General features: G+C 31.3%; 4 long non-coding RNA genes across 4 annotated transcripts; 1 reads left to right on the forward strand and 3 right to left on the reverse strand.

Annotated features, from left to right (window-relative positions):
• Nucleotides 1-6,685: 6,685 nt before the first annotated feature.
• Nucleotides 6,686-7,209, reverse strand: LOC139432167 (uncharacterized). The gene is made up of 2 exons (XR_011642032.1): nucleotides 7,013-7,209; nucleotides 6,686-6,948 (listed from the first exon to the last, which is right to left on the reverse strand). It is a non-coding gene; the product is annotated as an uncharacterized lncRNA (long non-coding RNA).
• Nucleotides 7,210-7,438: 229 nt separating this feature from the next.
• On the forward strand, nucleotides 7,439-8,004 carry LOC139431981 (uncharacterized). Its single transcript, XR_011642009.1, has 3 exons — nucleotides 7,439-7,529; nucleotides 7,597-7,695; nucleotides 7,758-8,004. It is a non-coding gene; the product is annotated as an uncharacterized lncRNA (long non-coding RNA).
• Nucleotides 8,005-12,577: 4,573 nt separating this feature from the next.
• Nucleotides 12,578-13,126, reverse strand: LOC111424211 (uncharacterized). Its single transcript, XR_002707590.2, has 3 exons — nucleotides 13,026-13,126; nucleotides 12,939-12,962; nucleotides 12,578-12,881 (listed from the first exon to the last, which is right to left on the reverse strand). It is a non-coding gene; the product is annotated as an uncharacterized lncRNA (long non-coding RNA).
• A 4,957-nt stretch (nucleotides 13,127-18,083) lies between these two features.
• On the reverse strand, nucleotides 18,084-18,602 carry LOC111424209 (uncharacterized). Its single transcript, XR_002707588.2, has 3 exons — nucleotides 18,493-18,602; nucleotides 18,406-18,429; nucleotides 18,084-18,343 (listed from the first exon to the last, which is right to left on the reverse strand). It is a non-coding gene; the product is annotated as an uncharacterized lncRNA (long non-coding RNA).
• Between the last annotated feature and the right edge of the window lie 1,379 nt (nucleotides 18,603-19,981).

The following is a 19,981-nucleotide window of genomic DNA, read 5'->3' on the forward strand; positions in this document are numbered from 1 at the left end:
TCACTTTAATTACTAACACAATTAACGCAACAACCACAAGAACTACAACTAACTATAAAAGAAACTAAATCCCATATATTATTAAGTTCGTGAGAACAATACATTCCAACACAAATACCAACGTATCTGACCACAGAAACCATCCCCAATCGTAACGCACTGAGATATAGATTATAGAAATCTTAAGATAGCGATCTTTCGCAGGAAGTCTTCGAGGTTTCATGTGGTTTGTGCCATATCGAAACTATTTTATATAATTCATTTTCTACAATTTCAACCTTTCTCTCGTAAAAATAATCTCTAAATTAACCTAATTTGATAAATTGCTATCCACCGCAATCTCTAACCTTCAATTTGAGGTATATTTTGTTTAATAACTATGTGAACTTTTTTGATGAGAACAGTCACAACCTATTTTTAATAAATTTTGTAATAAAATCATTTAGTCTTAATTTAGAAAATATTTCGTTTTTTAACTTAAAGTTAAAAAAGTTGGGTATAGTTTTTTAAAATGCACACTATTTTTCAGACATTCGATATACCATTCAATTAAATGCAAAAATAACTGGCTAAACTGTTCATCAAAGCCACAAACTTGAGATATGGTGTAGAAAAATGATCATTTCTTAGATAACAGTTTAACGATTTACAATGTTTGGTATAATGTGTCACACTTTTGCTGGGTGTAGTGTCAATATCGAACCCGACTGCCCCCCATGGAGAGAAAACAAGAAAACTTTTTAAAATCACTCTATCTCAAACTTGGAAAAAACTCAGCGTGTTTAGACCGAAAGAAATAATCCAGTTTTGTTTGTATGGCAAAAATTGTCTTTATACATCATAACACATTTGAAAATTGTTGGAGTGTGATTTTTGCACAGTGCGATGAATATCATAGTGAGGAAAATCAAGAAACCGCAAGTAATATGGTTAATGGTCGAGAAATCTGACGTACTCCATTTCTCTCCACCTCACCTTCTCGTGGTATACCTGTTTTAACAAACTAAGTTCTGCACAACAGCATTAGGAGTGGTTCTTTGCCTAGAGGTGTCGAACGAGGGTTTTGCAAAATTTGAAATCGTTTGCAAACCACACGTTTCTGACTTATAGAACTGTACCGTAGGTATCTGGTTCTCTGCAATGGGAGTAAAGAATACTATGTGGTAGAAACTTGTATGTGATAGATAACTTTGGCTTATAATAATAATAATAATAATAATAATAATAATAACTTTATTATCCCAACAGAAATTTGTTTTCCAAAAAGAGAGATAATATTATAAACAACATAATTAAGCCTAAGAACGTCCATTAATTGACATAATAAGAAGTAAATATATACAAACAAAAAGAAAAAGAAAGAAAACATATTCAATGAAAAATGAAAAATCAAATAACAACAATTTAACAAACTGCTAAGTTAAATATCGAAGAATGATACACATTCGGTCGTATTAGCAGCTCGCATTAATTTGTTGAATGGGGAATTTAGTCCAATATTTGTGTGACCGTGATTGGTAGTAAAAACATTAAAATCAATTGCGACAAAACACCCGATGCAACCACCACACCCGACATCACATCCCGAACAAATCTTGCTGGCATACACTTCCTTCTGTCTTCAAGGCTCTGGAGTCCATAACGATGTGAGAGATATGGATAGTTCAATTCCCCTCGAGGCGGATAATGACCAAAGTCCAAGAAATGCATGAATCTAACAAATTTACGTTGTACCCTCTCGATGGTGGTGATGTACTTTAAATAAGATGGTGACCAAACAATACAGCAATATTCAAGTTTGCTTCTTACGAGTGTAAAGTAGAGTTTTATTATTGTGTTTATATGAGCAAATTCCAAACTATTTCTCGTTATAAATCCAAGTGTTCTGAGGGCGTTCGTCGACGTCTTGTCAACATGTACATTGAAAGACAAACCAGTGTCGAACCATACACCGAGATCCCTCACCACAGAAATGCGCGATAGGCAGTCAGTCCCAAGTTCATAATCAAAATTGATGGTGTTACGTTTCTGGCTATATGTCATTACCTGACATTTGGAAGTATTCAGAATCAATCTATTAGTAGTACACCACGAATAGATTTATTTAAGTCCAACTGAAGTGAAATGCAATCCTGTTCACTACCAATAGTAGTAAACAACTTCAGATCATCTGCGTACAATAGGGCATTGGTGCTAAAGCTCATTGGTAAGTCATTCACAAAAATATTGAACAGTAGAGGGCCAAGTATGGATCCTTGAGGTACGCCACTAGTAACGCTTATTTTTCTCGATTTTCTCGATACCAGCCAACTCGACGTATTGTCTTCGATTTGACACATAGGATGACAGAAGCCGTATAAGAGAACAATCACACCCAAACTTCTCCAACTTTTCCGTCAACAAGAAGAGGTCTAAACAATCGAAGGCCCGTGAGAAATCCGTGTATATGACATCCACCTGTCCACGGCGATCTAGTGCCCTAGATACGTATTCGGTAAAACTCAACAGGTTAGTGGCTGTGGATCTACCTTTGCAGAAACCATGTTGATGTTCAGACATTCGTGCTTTGGTGTAGAATTCCATCTTATCTATAGGATCAGAGTTTATTGATGGATGAGATAATACTTTGAGACATTGTAGAATTCGAGGAAGTATATGGCTTTTCAGCTGCATTGTACCAACGTTTCTCAACATGGTTATACTCTAGAAGATACACGGTAAATCGCTGGAAGTTCATGTACTGGGAGTTATGGGTTGGTACTGGTTAAGTTATGGGGATGCTGAATATAATCTAAATTCCAGAACCTAATTAATTACAGTTCATTTGCTCAACTTCTATCTTCCTTATTGGAATTCCTTCAGAATGATGTCTAATTTTTCGTTTTGTTCGCACTAGAATTCCGTTTCAGATGGTGTCACATCGAAGTGGGAAGTTGTTACACAAAATCATTACAATATGGTACAGTCTTCTTGTTTCATTATCACTGATTGCAGTTACTTACTGTATTAAGGCATAACAACAAGGAAAAGTTTTTTTTAGATAATTAAATTGTATCTTTTAAAATGTCTATTCAAGAAATGGTTATTTTTTTAATGTACCCCAATTAAGTTAATGTTCTTTAATGTTTATACTTATTTGAGCAAACCGGTGTTACTGAATGTTGTCTATATGACCAACATCTAAAGATCAGCGCTGCGTGGTTGATTGAACGCATATTCTATTGGCGTTATCTTATGGAGTAGGAATCGATTAATTGTCGTTAAGTCTAAAACATTTTAATTGATTTTTGTTGAAGATATATTTATTTCTTTCTGTAAGAATAAGTAATGACACTGCTAATAATTTACTCGGTAATCAGAAGGCCACGTGAATAGGATGTGATTAACGTCATCTAAGCGATTGCTCACGTACGGTCACATTGATGATGTTTCAGAGGTATTTTCTAGATTACCAGTTCTTCCCCAAGACTGATGTAGAAGTCTACTTCACTATGCTATTACTAATCGAAAATGTTAAGGTCTATCATCTTTTTAGCTCTAGGAGATTTAACATTAGTTTGTTAATCCTTAAGTATTTCCCTAAGTAGGAAATTTTTATTTCAGTAACTGCGAAGTTTATTCCTCTCACTCTATTCCTCTACACTACGAATAGTGTAGTGAGTAAAAAATCTCGGTTTCAACCATTTATAACTTTAATACCTTACAACACATCTCTCTTCAATATTTATATTTTTATGCAAAAGATTAGGGCATTTCAAGTGAATTATCTAATTGTAAATACTCAGCGTTGTTATCCTTACTTTTCAGACATTAGACGCCATTAGAATTCACTTCAGCAATAACATTGAGTTGCTTTTAAACTTTCTCAAATCTTTCGCGATTAGCGTTATTAGTTTAGTGTGGACTTCATCCTTTCATTTTAATAGAACAAATAAGTGTGTGTATCAGAAAAAATCAATACGTTTCCTTGACCCCGTCGGTACCTACTGGACGCATGCACGTCAAACACCACAATTAGTAAATGGGTGGGATTTGAGTCTGTTTACACTAATCTTTAATATATTCAGATCACTTATGTTCACTTACTTACGTAGCTTATTAAATAAGATATTAGTGGCTGTGTAATTGTGTGACACCAGATTCTGAAGAAACTGAAAGTTCTGAATATTCATCCGACAACTCTGACTTTGCAACCCAAAGATATTGTACCCGTTTCCATCTCTTATATATAAACTATATGACTTCAAGAAAGCTGTTCCAAATTTATTTAGACTTTGATTTGATGTTATAATAACAAAGCCTAAGATACATAGAAAGGGTGTACCAAATCCATATTTGAAAAATGTTGACAAAACACCTTATTCAAGAGCATTGACAAATTAATTTCTTTGAAACCCATCAAGCTTTGAAACAACTGCTTGATGCGGAACGGGGATATGTGTATGATTTAATTGTATATGAAGGAAGAAGATAATACTCAAGGACGAATCAATACTACCTTAGTTGTAACATCAACAATCTCTATGATGCTGTGAACCCTGGTATAACGACATGAGTTATTTTTTATAAAGCATGAAGTAATAAGCATGGATGCTAGTTACTCCTCACGTAGAAAGACAATGAGGAAATCTTTGATGTTAAAATGATTTGCTGGGCGAACTTATCAAATCATAAAATGGGTTGTTAGGACATTATTAGAAAGTCATAGAAGTGGACAAATGTATGTTCAAAAGTATTCACTAAATTTCTTATGATAGCTGTTGCTTGAATATTTTGAACGAATGCCATAGGCATAATATTGCTTTTAAAAGTAATATGTTTAATCAAGCATCAGGAGTCTGCTGGGTGTCCATTAAAAGTAATCAAAGAAACACTTATACACAGTGTGTTAAGTTGTTTTGTGTAAGTTATATTTTACCTATACAATATCATTCGCAATTACAAAATTTTCTGTTGTAACTAGAGGCACGTTTTCATATTATCTGTTTTCTTCGATACAATGTCTAAAAATGAACATATCTCGAAATAGTTTAATGTTGGTAAATTATCAAAAACAGAAGAGTTACAAGTTAACATGACCATTTTTAGTGACTTGATATACGATAGTAAGACTTATTACCGAGATTACTTGCGTTATAGACTTCCACTCATTGTGTTTCCTAGAACATTTTTTGGCATCTTCGTTTTTCCTAGTTTTTGCTTTTTCAATTATCATTGCACTTTGAAATCAAGGTGTCTATGTAGATATGGATGAAGAAGTTTTTTTTCATAGCCTTCATCACTAACATAATCAAATCATCTCTTCAACATTATCATCGCTATCACCCATACATTCTGAAGCACTATTTGTCTATTTACATCACACACCATGTCAGCATCCATAACAACTTTATCTGATGTTTCATTATTACAAGCTCAGCTATTTAAGGGAGCAATCTTAACCTAAATTAAACAATTTTATTTAATTTTTTTATACAATATTCTCATTAATTTCTATATACCAGGAATTTTATATAACTCGCAATACCTATAGTTACGAAACTACTATGCTCTTGCATTGTCCCACATAAAATGCAACATAGCTTAATAGTCTAAACCCAAATGATTCTAGTTTTAGGTCTTTGTGTTAGTTCTAGTAATAGTGCTAGTGCAATACTTTAACTAACACTAGACCGAGAACTGGAAACATTCGGGTTTAGCCGCACGTCTCTCAGAACGGCTAACCCAAATGATTCTAGTTTTAGGTATTGTGTTAGTTCTAGTGATTGTGCTAGTGTAAAACTAGAACTAACACCAGACCGAGAACTAGAAACATTCAGGTTTAGCCGCACGTTTCTCATGACTGCACTATCACCAGAACTAACACAAGAACTAGAACTAGAATCATTCGGGTTTAGCCGTCTTGAGAGACGTGCGGCTAAACCCGAATGTTTCTAGCTCTCGGTTGAGTTTTAGTTCAATAAAAATATGCAACATATTGATATCTTGTGTTAACTAGCGCTACCTACCACTGTCACTAGAACTAACATATTTGACTCAGAACAAGAAACATTCAGACATGTTGCATTTTATGTGGGACAAAGTAAGTTGGTACCCCCTGGTTTCTATGGAAATATATTTTTGTGTATTGCATGTTAAGTGAAATTAACTGTATTTACACTTAATCATAAAATAATAAAAATTAACATTAATTAATGTCATAAATCATTTCTTAATTCAATAACCGTAAACTCAAATTAATTTACAGTAATCTTCACTTCTTATTGAATTAAAATTTTTTACACATCTCTTGAAATATAGTTTTATAAATTCAATTTATGTTAATAAACTTTTTTTTTAATTTACCGTTATTTACATTCGTTGATGGGCGTATAATGTCAATATTATGAAGAGTTCGCAAAGGATCATGACATCAACACACGTTCATGATCTTGATAACAACCTGTACGGATAGTACAGAGATACCTCTGTGCTAATAATTATACACGGACATGTACCTACGAAGAAGAGAAGGTAAAAGTAGAAAAGGGAAGAAGAGAAATGCGTCTTGTGGAAAAGAGAAGAGATGATGACGATGAAGATTTGCGATAACAAGAGAAAGGCAAAACGTGAATCGAATGCGATTTGTGAATAATATATGCTTGTTGATAAATTGTAAAAAATGATTTATAACTAATAAAACAAATTAAAATTGGGTTAAATTTATTTTGTTATATTGTAGCATTTTAAATTAAATCTCTTCGACAGGCGAACAATAACAATCCGGACAATAAATGATGTCACCCGTAATTGCTGCTTCTCCTTTCAGCGCAACTCTTTCTGTTAAAATTACTTTTCCATTATTACAATTGCAAGGTGGGCAAGTGGAAGGTGGAGGAGGTGTAATTGTAACAAAATCGACAATCTCAGCTTTAACATCTCTTGTAATTCGCTTTTCCCGAAGAGGATCTAAGATTTTTTTAATACAGTTATTATAAGAATATTATTATTACACGTGTTATTTATCACTTACCTGAAGCAACAATGTTGGTTAAACAAATTATTAGAACAATCGTGAGAAACAGCTTCATTTTGGTTACAAACTCGAAGTGACAAAGTTAATTTGTAGTGTGGAGTATTTATGCAAGGTCATGCGGATCGTATGTATAACAGAAATGATAACAAAATGTACATTTCTAAATTTTATTGCTAATAACTCACGTTTCTCAAAAAATTCCTTTTAAAGCATAACTTTTTCGTTTTTACTTTGTTTTAAAAATTTATTATTTAATAAATAATAATGTAAATAATAATATTACAAAAACAAAATAATTAATTATATACGAAAATAATTGATTTAAATTCCTTTTTATGCGTAACACGCAAAGAATCGTTAAAATCATTAAAAGATGTTTTAAGAAATAGCAAACATAACCGATTTAATTAGGTTTAGTATAAAGTGGTCTTAATACTAAAAAAATTTACTTTTTGTAAAATGAGGTTTGAAATAATTGTTATATTTGTTTGTGTTATTGTTGGGCTTGCTACAGGTAGTTATTCTAAAAAAACGAAAAATTACTAAATAATTTTTATAAACTTAACTTTTTTTATGATAAGCTGCAACCCACAAGAAACATGCCGGTGTTAAATCAGAGGAAGGGTCAACTCCTGCTCCTACTATTAAATGTAGTGCAGAGAACATCGATGCCATAGCAGGTAAACAACAAAAGGGTTTTATTTAATGTTCTTGATATACAGTATTCCATTTTGGTTTCCAGATGTTTTGAAAAAACTATGTGTGGCTGCTGCTGAAAGTACCGAAAAACGGCAAAAAATAAAAAACTTTTTAAATGGTAAGAAGTCCTAATAACTATATGATGTTTTACATAATGATCTGATTTGATGATGATGTTGTTTAATTACTTTTAATGGATTATGATTGTTTATATCTTTTGTTTGAAAATTTATTTGGTTTAACATATTATTTTTTGAAACGATGAGGTGAAATATACTTTAGAAATATGATTTTCTTGTTTGATTTATACATATTCAAAAATTCCCTTGAATAATTTTTGACTAAAAAGTTTATGATTTTATTAGTTAAGTAACTTGTAAAAAAATTGAACTCAACATGAAAATAGTGACGATATCAATAAGCATTTTTTATGAACTTTAGGAATTGATTAAATCTGCGTAAAATTTTTTTTAAAACGTTTCTTTATTTTTTACGTGGAGTTTATGGAAAATAAGAGATTATTTATGACACATTAATTCTTCATTAAATTTGCTTTAAAATGTTCTTTATTTCATCATTTTGTTTCAATTCATTCTTGAGATATAGTTTAACAAAGAAATAAAAATTAAAAATCCTGTCAAAAAATCACAGCGACGTGGTTTATAGAAAATAAGAATATTATTTATTATCCTTTCTACATAAAATATGCTTTAAAATTTTCTTTAGTTCATCATTGTATCTCAACTGGTTCATGAGATACGATATTTTAAACTTTTACTGTTAACATTAATAACAATCAAATATGCATAGTTGAGTTCAATAAATCATAACAAGGAAATTTATGGAAACTAAGAAATTATTTCTGACACATTAAATTTTCAATGCATTTGCTTTATAATGTTGTTTAGTTTATCATTATATCTCAATTGGTTTACGAGATACGATGTTTTATGTTTTTGTTCTTAAAATCTGCAACAATGAAATATGCAGAGTTGAGCTTCAAAAATTATGACAACGAGGTTTATTGAAAATAAGATATTATTTATGGCAAGGATTTCAATAAAATGTGTCAAATATGCTATGTAACAGTTATTGTGCCTAAAAGGGTTAATGCGCATTCAAAAGGTACGATTTTGAACTAATAATGCTCATGGAAAGGTGTGATCGGCATCTATTATACATCACTGAACAAGCATAAAACTTATTATATTTTGTTGAAGATCTACCCCTATCATATAAAATGTTATTGTCCCAAAAACGGTTGCAACGTGGTGAAACCCTACGATTAGGTAGATTATTCAAAGAGCAATATTTGCGTAAATGTGTGATCAATTGTTGAAAACACAGAATAATTCCAACGTTATTTAAATGTTGTTAAAGTATTAGAGAAAAGGTTAAAGGAAAATATTTTGGTTGAAATTTATAATATTGACTTTCTTAATTTTCCTATATTTTGACAAAACTCAAATTATTTCCAGAGGTACAACAAATAATTTCTTTGTGGAGTACATTTTCAGAAGTTTTATGGAAATTTCTGTTTATATGTTCCGTTTCTAATAATACTATAACATTTTACTAATTAATAATGATTCCGTGAAACCATGGATAAAAGTATTTGATCAAAGACTACAACCAACCTGATAACGAATAACTACGGTATGAGCAACATGGAGCTCCAATTTTTTGAAGTTACCTTGCTGTAATTCACCGTCGAGGAGTTGATGGATCAGGAACTATACAACTACTACAAGGAGAAAATTCGGTCGGTATACATCAAGATCCAAAGATTGCAATGGGCAGAACATGTGGTCAGAATGAAGCAGTGAAGGATACCAAATCAATTGCTTAACAGGAGGATATAAGGAACGAGAACTAGTAGAACGCAGAGAGAAAGATGAGACGGATAGGGACTCCAAAGATATGCTTGGAGACAAAAGTTGAAGGAGGTCAGGGACAAATAATGCTAATAAGTCTTTATCACATCATATCCAACTTTATTCATCAGGCTACATTCATTTTATATGGATCCAAGAGATAAATCTGTTTGTGCAGTTGAACTTTGTTAATATTTTTTCCCATTCTTTCCTGGACATCTTCAATAACAGGTTTTGTAAGAAGTCGGCTGATGGCAATTAGGGTATGAATAATTGTTATAGTTTGTGCTTACTAATGAAAAAAACACAATTCAGATGGTAAAAGCAAAGCCTTTAAAAATAGACCACGCGACTGCTATCAAAGATAATGATGTAAATACGAATACCAATGTTGTACCAATCATGAGATTGGTCATTAACATTATAGAGGGCGTTTGTTAAACAGATTTATTGTTATAAATTATAACACAACATTCAATGCGCTTATTTCGTTCATCATAAGCCAATCTTGAGATAATTGCAAATAGTATTGATTAATGTTCACATTCTTCCGGTAGCCATGTACATTTTTAAGGTTGACCGGTAAAAAATCTGGCATGTTAGAAAATGATAAGATTCTCAAAATACCAATAATTATTTCATCTGATCTAAAAGCAATCTAAATACATGTTGATAGTTATTACTTTTATAAAATGGTAACATAAAGAAATGGAAATCGAATTTGGTCCAGCACAATTGTTCGATTTTTAACCATCATTACAATCTTTCGATTGAGGACTGCAATGTGCAATAACTCTAAAAATTCAATAAAATTAAAAGAAATCAATAAAATCTATTTATTGGTATTGTTGTAAATAAAAGAAAATTTTGAAATGCAACCCGATAATATTTATTAAGAGAAAAACCCCCTCACAACATTTATTACTGAATATAATACAATATAGCAAATCAGATTAAGTAGTGTTTCCTACATCTTTCCCTTTCCATGCTTTTTGGAATGCTTTTTAGAGTGAGTTCTCTTTTTCGCAGCGCCCTCTTCAACTGGTATCTCAGTCACCTCTGAAAATATTTTTTTTATTTTAACTATTTCAATTACACGTTTATGTTTGAATTACTTATATCAGCAGAGCCATCTTGGGCGCCAAGCAAATCTGCTTCAAGCTTCTCACCAACATCACGTCTTACACGATATTCTCCAAGATCTGCATCTGTTTAGTAATAATTTTGAAATTTTTGTATACACTAACTATATGTAATTACTTACCTCCACCGCTACCCATTGGATTTGCTAATTTAGAAAAAGTAAAAGTGTTAACAAAAAAATAGTAAATTTGAAACATAGAAGATAAATTCAACTTACCAACAATTATTGCCGTGAACATGGCAAAAATCACAAAAAGAGTAACAATTAATTTCATTTTAATTCAATGTATCAACGTTACAAGTAAAAAAACTATATGAATATGAAAAGTTTTGAGTTGGGTTTTATACCTTCTTTACATCGCTAATGATATTGGAAATATGTGTAGACTATGTGTATTAATCCTCTTAATTAAGTAAGAAAAATGCGTAAATGATACGATTTTGTTGAAGAAAACAGTAAAGAATTTTGTTTTTAGTTTTAAGTGGGTTAAAATGTTATTTGTAAATGCAACGTAACGAAATTGGACTTAATATTATTATATAACTTTTTGCAATCAATTAAATTACTGTTGTAATAACTTAAACTCTGCATCGTTAAGATTAGTCAAGTATTGAACAGTTGATGATAGAACGCACCGTTAATAAAAAAAAACTCGATTCAATTAAAATTAGGCTATTGAGTATTGGTTAACGAAGAAGTGTTAAAACTCCAGTAAATATCGAGAAAACACCAATTGTATTCCAAATACCCCAAGAACATCGATTAGACGAGTTTCACAATAAGTCGAAACCAAAGAAGAGACTTTCTGGTAAATTGTTGTTTACGACTTACAGCCAATGAACGCCATTCCCATTGAATAGCATTACTGTTTTTACAACAACGTTACGGATACAATTATTAAACAAGAATTTGTTGTGAATAATCAGTGGCGCAGTTAAACATTTATTTGGATGGATTTGACTGATGGACTTGCATTTGAGAGAATGAAAATCCCCATCACGAAAAGTTTCTTCACCCCAAATGAGATTGTTTGGGGCCCAATGTCATGTCGCGGAATATGTAATCGGTGCGATATTTTTTGATAGGATGAGATGTCAAAATTTTAGAAAAAAGTTCTTGTTGAAAAAAGCGACGAAAATATGTCGATAAGATGTGATACATACAAGACCGAGTACGACTCAAACAGAACAATAGAGACTTTCAAATCCTGAAAGTTCCCTTCGGAGACCTTTTGAAAACTTGATCTGTTATTTCATATAGCTGGATTGGATCATTGGGACTATGTGGAGTACGAACCACTAATTTCTGCTTTAAATACTCCACCATGTCTCTACCACCCCCAATTTTTTGCACAACATGCCAATCCACGACAAATAAACATTGGTATGTTACAGTTATAACGACGACTAAAGGCAGTCGGGGAATAACACATGTTCAGCAATAATGTCTCTGAATACAGAGATGTTCTTCTTGATTTTCCTTACTAAAAGACACTTATCACTGCTTGAGTTAAAACGCATTGTCGAATTCAATACATTAACTATTTCTTACAATGCTGCAGTATAAATAGGTTGTGTTATTTTGTGGTTAGAGTTTTCAATCCTATAGAGTGATTGCCTGATTTGTGGCTACTATGCTTTTTCGATTTTAAGTTTGTTGTATGTACTCCTCAACGTCGAAATTTCGAAGTACTTCATCACAGGATTATTGTAACATACCTTGGAATTCAAACAATAAAAATTTACGTCATGGGTTAGAATAATGGCTATGTCATTCTTTTGCGAACAAAGATCAGGATATTGAAGAATTAAAATTTTATGTCATTGAGAGAATAAATTATACGACTTTTATAATTTTGATTTGTGGTCTTCATTTATTAAAAAAGTAACGTACAGATATTGAATTCAAAACAATTAACACAAAGAATACAACTAAAAGCCGCAATATTGATTACCAAAATAAAACTTCATGCACTACACTTTTCAATAAACTGAATACAACCATGATTTTAATTAGTGCTGCTTTTTACGTTTCTTGGTTGGACCACTTGCTCCCCCTTCAGATGGGGATTCAGATGCCATCACATCAGAACATACTATATTGCACAATTTGTCCTTTATACCCTCCGCTATACCGAGTAGTCTCTTTTCTACAATATTAATACAATATTTTTTCTATTAACTTCAGCAATTGTAATATTACTTACCTTCTTTGCCGTGCTTTGGAGTTGCTTATTTAGCGCAAATAAAATAAAGTTCAGTGTTTTTATTAAGTTTACATGAAATTTACTTACCACCAATGATTGCTGCAAAAATTGCAAAAACCAAAAAAATAGTTATACTTAACTTCATTTTTGATACTTTTTTTGCGATATCGACTTATGTTAAAGTAACTGAGTTACAATGATTAGAAGCTGTTTCAGTTTGACTTTTATAGGTATCTTTACGTAGTTAATGATTTTGAAAGTATGCAAAGGACTCAATTAATTTGTAATAACATAGATAATAAAGTTATTGGATAATTAGTAAACAAATTAATTTTGAGTTATTTTAAGTGAAATTATAGATTACACGTGGCTATTTGGGTTTAGTTAAATATCCAAATAACTTGAAAAACAAAATGACTTATTTTACATTTAACGATAATGAAGACGAAATTGTAATGAATGTCTCATTTCGACTTGAAATTGGAGGTTCGTTATTATTATGTAAAATAACATATTAATTATTTAGCTTGTGTTGAAAATGAAGATTATTTTTGTCCCAAAGAATATTGTAGAAAAAAAATTCAATTGAAATCCTGAAGGAGCACTTCGGAGAGCGCATTATGGCTGCGGGGTACCCAGAGACCACTGGAATGGAAATAAGTTGGCCAGCATATCATCACATTTATTTTGGTGGGGCAATATTAAAGACAAAGATTATGACGATATCTTCATACTTCACCGGGTTTTGCAGAATTTTGCTCTTCACTTGCACTGTACTTGAATAATATTATTCAAGTCAGTAGTTCTTGAAAACTTGATCTTTTATTTCATATAGCTCAATAATCGCATTTCATTGAAACCCATTTGGGATAATCATTATATCTGTGTGGAGCTCAAGACATCGATTTCTGCATTAAATTCTCTACAGTTTCTTAACCCAATTTCCCCCATGACAAACATGGGTAGAATGTTGGTAAGATAGCTTTATGGAAATTATAACGACGAGTAGGAGCTACTGGAAAATAACTCGAGAAATCACCAACCTCTTTGGGTAATGTAATAGACAATACTGGTGATATGTTTATTAATGAGGAGATGCAAATCCCTCTCGTCCCGATGGATATGATTTGATTAGGTTGGATTATTGGGACTGCTTTTAGTACAAAGCTCTGTTTTCTGCTTTAAATACTCCACCATCTCTTTAACATTTCCAATTTTTTGCACAACATGCCAATCCACGTCAAATAGACACTGGTCTGTTACAGTTATAGCGATGACTAGAGGCAGTCGGGGAATGACACATGTTCAATATTAATGTCTCTAAATACAGAGATGATCTTCTAGATTATCTATCTTTCCTTACTAAAAGAAACTTATCACTACCTGAGTTAAAACGCATTGGGGAATTCAACACATTCACGATTTCTTTCAATGCTGGAGTTTAAATGGGTTGTGTTACTTTGCTGGTGGATTTTTCAATCCTATACATAAACGATTTTCAACTGTTTGAGGAATAGGTTGGGTTGTTTATGGATAACATTTTATGCAAGAACCGGCTATCCTACATTATCCCCCTGATTTTGGGAAAATACTATCTTAAAATTCTTAAATGGAAAGCGGTAGCGTCCTGTATTCAACATGTTCAACAGAAAATGATCGTATAACATAAGTATGCTTAGAAGGGTAGAAATGAGAACATTGAGCTCGATTATAGGAGTAACGTAACGTGATCAAAATATCATTAGAGTGACAAGATCAAGACAGGGCTGGAGAGACCATGTCGATAGAATGGACGATAGTAGATGAGCGTAGTGAGCAATGGAAAAACAACCCACACCGAAAAAACTTCGTGGCTGACCATCTAACCAGTCTAACGGATGGGGATGAAAGTTGGACATCTGCATCTTAAGACTTTTAATAGTTTATAACAAACAACACTTAAATATGACTTTGTACTTGCAAAAAGATTTTGAAATTGTATTAATATATGGAGCCTAAAACGAATGTGATATCTCCAAAATCCTATTAACAAATTTATTCAGATTAGATCCGCTGAATGAAGCTGGTGTAACTGGAATTTCCTTCCATTCTGTTCCTAAAATTGTAATAATTTATACATTTGATCCTTATGAGTTTGACAATGCACAATTTTACGAAGAAATGACCTCTATAATTAATATTAATGCATTTGTAAAAATTATCCGCTTTATTGATAAATGTACATTTGATTTACATGGATTTTTAAATAAACATACCAGCATAGGTATATTGAAGCAAGGAATCCCTCATATGACTGTAGAAGGACACACCTAGTATCCTAATAAAGTAATGTATCTATTAATATATAATAATTTGGGGATTTATTATTGTAATGGAAATCTATATGACGAAGGATATTTGAATATGTTAGAAAATACTATCAATTCGCTAATTTCTGAAGATCTGAAAATCAGTAGAAGGAAATATTCTTCTATAGCTTGAACCGATGGAGTGTTTGCCTGATTTGAGGCCACTATGTTTTTTTGATGGTTTAGTACTTCATCATAGGATTATTGTAACATACTTTACAATTCAAATAGTAAAAATGTACGTCGTGGATTAGAATAATGATAATAATTTAATATACCATATTCGTTCGAATCTAAGACGCACTATTTTTGCTATACAGTATGTCCCCGGATCGAGTTACAAAGAGGAAACAAAAATTTATTACTGATTTTTCAAACTTATCTCAGCATAAATAATGCGTCGGATACACACAGAGAAATATATTCTTGAACGAACATTATTACTCTTGACTCAAGCTTATCATATTCTTATACATATATCCACAAGAAGATTATTTTGTTGAGTGAAGAAAAACCGCATATTCTCAAAGCAAGTATACAAATATTCTTGATTCTCAAGAAAACGAATTCTTAGTAAAAGTAAATCAATAATCTTGAAAAAGAGTATCTTAGTGTTACGTCAACAACCCCATTTTCGTATCGAGAATAGATTTCTTAAGTCTTGAATAACGTATCTTTCTTTTTAGAAAAACTTATTCATGTAACAACAATCTTGTATAATTCTTCATTTGAGCATTATAAATTATTGACGCAAGAATGGATTTTTTGGTACAAAAAATTGATATTCTTCGATACCAAGAATATGACATGCTTCATTCGATAATATTTCTATTCTTAAAACAAAAAAATATTTTTGTTTTAAGAGTGTCTTATACTTGTTTTTAAGAAATACGTTCAAGAATAAATTTTTCTTGAAAGTCAAGAATAATTTCCCTCAGTGTATGTTCAAACCACTAAATCGCACGAACTTTATATTCTAACTATAGAAGTTAACTAATTATTCCCATTTTTATATAAAAACTATACTTTTCCTAAACTAAAAATTTTTCAAGTTCAATTTACGATATGTAACCATAAAAACCAATAAAATAAAAGTTACAACTTATGTTAGTGAAAAATAAACGGACAAATCAAATTAAAATATGGCTAATTGAATAAAATATTTTAAATGTAAATTTATGTAATAACACACTATGTAAGTAATAAATATTATTTATTTGTAAGTGAACAAATCCTCATTCAAACAAATTCCCTCCCAATTCGACACACATTTGAAGATGAGTTCTAAATTCTTTATAAGAAGTACGAATTTCCGCCAGTGGTAGAGATTCTATCGCTTTAATTACTCTTAGTTTTAATAGTTCTGCATCATCTTGTAATGGTTCACTGTAAACAATTTGTTTCAATCGTCCCCAAAAATAAAAATCCATAATTGTAAGATCAGGACTACGTGCTGGCCATCAAATAGGACCATTTCGTTCAATGCATTTTTGACGAAATTGTAAATTTAACCATTTGGCACAATGTGTGAATGGTAAGCTGGACAATTGTCTTGCTGAAAGTACATTGACCGTATAAAATTTAAGGGTAATTGGATTTACATCGCTCCAATACCGATAATGCTGGGAAGAAACAATGTCATTTGTTGAAAAGCTATCTGAAAAGCAGCGTCTTCCTCATTTAGTCTCTTTGTCTGCCTCTTTATAATACAGAACCCGTTTCCAAATTTGTTTTCATCAGTTCGCGAGCCCCACATGAGATATTCTTGTGTCCGGATATTTTTGCTAGAATTTTTGTGTAACTACACGAAAACATGATTCACTAGTACCATAGTACAGTACTAAATAAATTCTCTCTTTCACGGTTAACTTCGCATTAAAAGACTTAATCTCACCAACATAAGTTGTAAGTTTTATGGTTTCTATGGTTACATATCATAAATTGAAGTTCAATTTCAATTTTCAATTTAGAAAAAAGTCCAATTTTTACATAAAAATTGGAATAATTAGTTAACTTTTATAGTTAGAGTATAAAATTCATGCGATTTAGTAGTTTGAACATATCCGACGCATTATTTATGCTGAGATAAGTTTGAAAACTCAGTAACAAAAATTTTTTTCCTCTTTGTAACTCAATCCGAGGACATACTGTATAATCGTTCATGGAAATGAGGTGCGTCTTACAATCGGGCGCGTCTTAGATTCGAACGAATTTTGAATATACAAAATGTTTGTGTCATTATTGTGTAATAATAGTATATTATTCAACAAGCGTATAATGGCGGCTGTTACCCACGAAGAAGAAGTTGCAACACGAGCGAGCGAAGCGAGCGAGTGTTGTAATCTGAGTGGGTAACATCCATTATACGCAAGTTGAATACTATACTTTATCTACAACTATTTAATTTTGAAAAAAAAATCAAAAAAACGAAAAAAAAATAAACTTGATAGACATTTCAGACATAACCTCAATATAAGAAAGCTGTCATTTCTGTTAATATTTTATTTTTTGATTAGTAGGCAGTGTCAGAAGTGTGGAATAATGGCCTCATTATTCAACACTTTGTCTGTCATGGGTAATGAGTGTCATTACCCGTCAAAAATCAATTGTATAACGAATAGATAATTCAATAGTTGTAGATAAAGTAATTTATTTGTCATCTTTATTTTAATACGAATTTTTTTCTTCGATATAATCATTCAAAAGAATGGGGTGCGTCTTAGATTCGATCGAATACGGTAATAATTTTGAAGGATTTAAATTTTATGTAATTGCAGAATAAATACGAGTTTTATAATTCTGATTTGTGGTCCTCATTTATTGAAAAAGTAACGTACAGATATTGCTTTCAAAACAATTAAAACAAAGAATACAAATATAAGCCGCAATGTTGACTAACAAAATAAAACTACATGCGCTACACTTTTCAATAAACTGAATACAACCATGGTGTATTCTACGTTTCTGGGCTGGATCACTTCTTTTTTCCTCCCCCAGAACATACTATTTCGCAGAATTTCCCCCTTATATTCTCCGCTATACCCAATAGTCTCTTTTCTACAATATTAATACAATATTTTTTTAAAACTATTAACCTCAGCAATTGTAATATTACTTACCTTCTTTGCCGTGCTTTGAAGTTGCTTATTTAGCATAAATAAAATAAAGTTCAGTACTTTTATTAACCTTAGATGAAATTAACTTACCACCAATGATTGCTGCAAAAATTGCAAAAATCAAAAAAAAAGTTATACTTAACTTCATTTTTGTTGCGATATCGACTTATGTTAAAGAAACTCAATATTAATGAATAGAAACGGTTTCATTTTGACTTTTATAGGTTTCTTTACGTAGTTAATGATTTTGAAAGTATGCAGAGGACTCAATTAATTTGCAAAAAAACATGAATAATAACGTTGTTGATTGGGTAATTAGTAAACAAATTTATTTTGTGGAATTATTGATTACACGTGGCTATTTCGGTTTAGTAAATATCCAAATAACTTAAAAAACGAATGGTTCATTTTATATTTAACGATAATGAAGACGAAATTGTAATGAATGCCTCATTTCGACTTGAACTTGAAGGTTTGTTATTACTATGTAAAATAATATATTAATTATTTTATTTGTGTTGAAAAGATTATTTCTGTCCAATGTAATGTCGCGGAATACGTAATCTGTGCGATATTTTTTGAAGGGATGAGATGTCAAAATTTTAGAAAAGAAATTCAGTTGACTAAAAGATCTTGAAAAGATGTGATAGATGTAGGATCGAGCACGACCCGATAGAGTGTTTGAAATCCTGAAAGAACACATAGGAGAGCGCATTATGGCTGTGGGGTGTTGTAATTATTTATGCTCAGAGAGATCAAGATGCTCAAGATCTTTTTATGTTATATTATTTTATTGAAATATATTTTGTTTTTATAATATTGTACATAACAACTGTAACTAACATTATATTATTAACGTCAACTATCTTGATAAACTAAATTCAACATCCTCCCTCGATTACAACAGTATGAATTATCAGTAACGATTGTAATCATTAATATTAAAACATTTTGGTTCTATGTTTAGTAAATAAATTTCTTGGTAGAGGTTTTGTTAGGATGTCTGCAACATTTTCAGCACTAGATACATATTGCATGTTAATAGTTTTGTTATTTATTAATTCTTTAAGAAAATAATTTCTGATATCAATATGTTTAGACCTCTGCGAATTTTCAAACGAATTAGCCATAAAAATTGTGCTTTTGTTGTCGCAGTACATAATTCCATTTGTTTATAACAATCACGCTATTGCTTGTTTTATGTAACTTATAATTAAGGCCTAAATTCTTCGTTCCTTTTAAATATCGAAGAATTCTCTTCGCTGCTTTCCATATTTGGTTCTTTGCCCTGTTTAAATATCTGCTAAGAAAAGGTATTGAGAACATAATAGCTAAATGTTTTGAGAAATTTATCTAATATATTTGTTTGATTTATATTTAAACTTTTATCTGTATGCATATTTTAATGTATTTAGCGTTTCTTCTATATTTGTATCTTCTCCAATTATCAATAAATCATCAACATAAACTAAGAGCCATATTTTCTTATCAAAATATAAACAACAATCATAAAGTGATCGTTTCAACTTATACTTTAAAACAACTTCGTCAAATTTTGTATTCCATGCTTTTGGAGATT

The sequence above is a fragment of the Onthophagus taurus genome, chromosome 11, assembly GCF_036711975.1.
Source record: "Onthophagus taurus isolate NC chromosome 11, IU_Otau_3.0, whole genome shotgun sequence".
NCBI lineage: Eukaryota > Metazoa > Arthropoda > Insecta > Coleoptera > Scarabaeidae > Onthophagus > Onthophagus taurus.